This window comes from Pogona vitticeps, chromosome 1, assembly GCF_051106095.1.
Source record: "Pogona vitticeps strain Pit_001003342236 chromosome 1, PviZW2.1, whole genome shotgun sequence".
NCBI classification, from domain to species: Eukaryota; Metazoa; Chordata; class Lepidosauria; order Squamata; family Agamidae; genus Pogona; species Pogona vitticeps.
The window spans coordinates 6,967,479-6,971,794 of NC_135783.1; the positions used below are offsets into that span (position 1 = coordinate 6,967,479).

Below are 4,316 nucleotides of genomic sequence, written 5' to 3' on the forward strand. Positions count from 1 at the left end.
AATCACCAACACAATCACCAGCAAATACACTCATCAGATAGGACTTAGTGAATTGCTGCCATTGGTTTAAAGGCCAAACAAATGGCAGCAATTCACCAAGTCCTATCTGATTAGTGTATTTTTTTGCATGTTTAATCACAATCACCAACACAATCACCAGCAAATACACTCATCAGATAGGACTTAGTGAATTGCTGCCATTGGTTTAAAGGCCAAACAAATGGCAGCAATTCACCAAGTCCTATCTAATGAGTGTAATTTTTTCTGCATGTTTAGTCACAATCGCCAACACAATCACCAGCAAATAAACTCATCAGATAAGACTTAGTGAATTGCTGCCATTGGTTTAAAGGCCAAACAAATGGCAGCAATTCACTAAGTCCTATCTGATGAGTGTAAAAGCTTAAACTCTCAAGCAGTTTCCTGTTCCCTTGGTTTCTTCCAGTACTGAGTTTCTTTTCAGGGTACAGGGTACTCAACTTACCCCAGGAGAATGGAAGGCTGAGTCAACCTTGCGCTGGCAACTACCTGAATCTGCCAGAATCAAATGCAATGAGTGAGCAGAGTTTTGACTGCAATACTGCAGTTTAATCAGTACTCCACAAGTCTCTTAACAAGCACCACCAATAAGAAAATGAACATACTCAGCCTAAGACAGTGGAACAATTTGGTACGATTCGCTTTTATTAAATGCAGAATTTCTCATAAGAATGTTTTCTGTGATCCATTTTTGCTTCGAAGTATCATTAAGAGCATGAAGAGAAGATCGCAATTGCAGCGAAAACTGGAATGAAGGTGGCTGCTGAAAGTCTTCTTTTTCATGGTTGAGTCATTAGCCTTGTTTCTTTGCAAGCTGGATGCCCTGTATTGAAAAACACTGAGTTCTTTATCTTTGCACAAGATCTAGTGTAAGTCACATTTCATAGGATCAAATGGGAATTCCTTAAATGCTGAGTTATCTGATTATCAGAAGATTTCCTCACCTCCTGTTATTTGCAAATTAGTATTCAAGTAGAACAGGATATTTATCAGGAGGTAAACATTGGTTTTGTCTGTAAATCTAACAGCTGAGTTGCAAAGCTGGAGGGTGGCACATTGCTGACGTGCCAGCATGCTTTCAGCTGTCTTCATCTTGCAGTTTAACTCTGAGATACAGTATTTAGACCAAATTAAAATGACAAAGATCTGCATGCTAGGTTCAGCAGGCCAGAAAGAAACACTGGGAAATGCTCTACAGTTCCCCCTAGTGGCCAGCTCTAAGATGGAAGCTTGGAAATGTATCAAAAGTAAAAACACACAATCCAAAAATATTTTCCTTGCCTTTTGATTAAAAATGGCACAGGAGCCGAAAAGCAAAAGCTGCCGAAATACCCCTTAAAAGGCTTTAGGACAATCTTAAAAAGTCATGTTTGTCAATAAAGTAAACTAGGTGTTCATCATTACACCCAAAAACTAACTTCATAATTGGTAGTTATATTATTCATTAGCCCAAAAATAACTACTAGTCAGAATTTCGTTGCTGACATGTACCAGTGTAAGTGGAATGATGTCGGTCAAAACACCCTATTACTGCTAGTTAAGCATCACTGCTTGTATTCTGTTTCCTGTGTCAAGTCATGTGGTTGGAGTAGAACAAGTAAAACAGAGGCTGGAATCCAGTAGCAAGTCAGAAATAGAGTAGGCCTACCAATTCAATGGGGTTTTGATCAGTCTGTTCCTCCATAGGTTCCACTGATTCAATGGGCCTACCCAAGCTGTCACTTAGTACTGGATTTCAACCAGTGGCTTCTTTACTAGCAGCCATTTGTTGCTGTGATTGATCCTGTTGCATCACTGTGCCATTAAAGAACTCTTGGATTCTCTGACACATGTTTCTTGCAGCTATCATTCATTCATTCATTCATTCATTCATTCATTCATTCATTCATTCACAATATTTTTACTCTGCCTTTCTCCTTAAAAAGGCTTACATTATTAAAAGACAATATTGGAAGCTAAAAAAAATAAAAACCCATAAGTATAGAAATATTTTAAAAGAATCAAATGCACACCACACTGGGGGAAAAATCCATATTCAAAGCAGCAAGGTACAACACTCCATTTAAAAAACAAAACAAAACAAAAAAACCTTCTCAGGCAGCCAGTCACTTGAGGGAAAGCTTGCCCAGAGAGAAAGATCTTTGCCTGCTTGTGGAAGGACAGCCAAGAAAGGGCCAGCCTGGCTTCCAGTGGGAGGGAGTTCCAAAGTCCCTCTCCTGTGTCCCCACCAATCGCCCCTGTGAAGGTGGCGGGACCAAAAAGAAGGCCTCTCCTGATGATCTTAACACTTGAGCAGGGACTTAAAGGAAGATAACTTGAACCCAAGCCGGGTTAAAACCAGGACTTCAAACTGTGCCTGGAAATGGATCATTTCCTAATTATTTCTGAATGCCAAATGATGTTTCAAAGGTTTGTCTTTCTGGTTTCTTCTTTCCTTCTTTCCCATAACCCTGCACTTGTTTCTCTGGTATGGTGTGTCAATATGCCAGTCTCCCAGGGCCTGTACCATCAAAAGAGAGCAGGGATAAGGGGAGCAGTCTGGCCTAGAGATTAGAATATTGAACGGAGACTGGGGACATCTGAATTCAAGCGCTTGCAGCGCTGTGAAACTTACTCCATGTGCTCTCCCTCCAGTCATTCAGGTTACTATACCTCGCAGAGCTGTTGCGACAAAGTGAGATGAAGGCCAGCCATGTGACCTTCCTCCAGCTTATCAGATATAACAATTAAACAACAATAAACACATGGGCTTAGAATGGACCTCTCAATCACTCCGTCTTCTCAGAGTACGGATTGTTCCAAGAAAGTGCAAAAGAAGCAAACGAGATGGGCATGAACTGCCGGTTCGTCGGTTCATGCTGGTTTGTTTTTCAGCTGAACAGATGTTTGGCATTTCTCAGCCCCGTTTAATGCGTTCCTATGGGCAAACAACTCACCTTAAAGCGAAAATCCTCCATATGGCCACCATTTTTGCTGCCCGGTAAGTGAGGAATTGGTGCAAAAACACAGCGGGCGGCTATTTTTTTAACCCGGCAGCCATTTTGGAACCACTGATCAGCTGTTCTAAAAACATTGCTATGCGAATATCGGTAAGCGAAACAGCTTACCGATCATCGCAAAGCAATGTTTTACCATTCAAAACATCGTAATGCGATCGCTTTTGCGATCACAAAAAATCATCGCTATGCGGATTCGTTGTTAAACGAAGCACTCGTTAAGCAAGGCACCACTGTACTGAACTCCTGTTTGGCTGAAAAATGACCCAGAACGCACTTCAGAGCTGGTGATTCATGCCCATCTCTAATAAACAATATGGAACTGGGGAAGCTAGAAGCCTTTACTTATAATTCTACCCTCAGCTATCTGAATCTCACTTTTTTACAGCAGAGTTGTTCATGATTGCAGCTTCCGATAAACCTTGAAGGGTAGAGACACACATTCCCCTTTGGCTGAATGCAGAAGCCTCCTTCACGTTTACATTTTTTCCTGTTGTTTGCCATGCTGGATCCTGGGGGGAAAAATTAAAAAGTAAAACAGCAGAAATGAACAGAAAAAGAAATCCACAATATCAATGACTGCAAAAACGTAAGAAGGGTCCAAAGTTCAGACAAGATTAAAAGGTGTGATTGGACAATGAGAAAGGTGGGACTCTGCTTTTACCAGATAGAGTCAAAAAGCAAACTCCCTCAAAGTGACCCTTCCGTTGGCAGGGAGTAGCTCCAGACTGCCCCCCTGAAAAGCAGTAGCCTTACTTCTGGATTGAAAAGTTCCAGCATGGGCATGGATTGGGACCAGGCTGGAGAAGTATTGCCTTTATGTCACCAGGAAATAGTTCACTCAGAAGCGCACAACAAGTGTTCCAAAATGTGAGTTACATGGTTGTGTGATTATGCCCAAACTACTGCTATGGTACTTCCACTCTGCAAATTATAGTAGAGTAAGACAGTAATATCTGGGGGTGGTGGTGGTTCCAATCCCTCCTATGGATGCCAAAAACTATACATAGTGAGCCCTTAATATAACATTGTTGCTGGTTCCCTTTAGTGGGAATTACATTGTGGAAATATACTTTTATATGTATTTATGGGGGTTTTTATTTAATATTCTTAATAAATTCAGACTGTTGATAAGTCAAACCATGGACATTGATCTCATGGATACAGGGGTCCTACTTAACTTTATAGAGGTACATTAATTCAGTAGTTTGGGTTTCTTCCATAAATGATTTTAAAATATATATCTTAGGATGAATTTATGAAGAAATGTGCAAATCATGG

At 40.8% G+C, this 4,316-nt stretch overlaps 1 long non-coding RNA gene across 1 annotated transcript; it reads right to left on the reverse strand.

Annotated features, from left to right (window-relative positions):
- Window positions 1-665: 665 nt before the first annotated feature.
- LOC144584851 (uncharacterized) lies at window positions 666-3,547 on the reverse strand. The gene is made up of 2 exons (XR_013539324.1): window positions 3,414-3,547; window positions 666-862 (listed from the first exon to the last, which is right to left on the reverse strand). It is a non-coding gene; the product is annotated as an uncharacterized LOC144584851 (long non-coding RNA).
- Window positions 3,548-4,316: the final 769 nt, after the last annotated feature.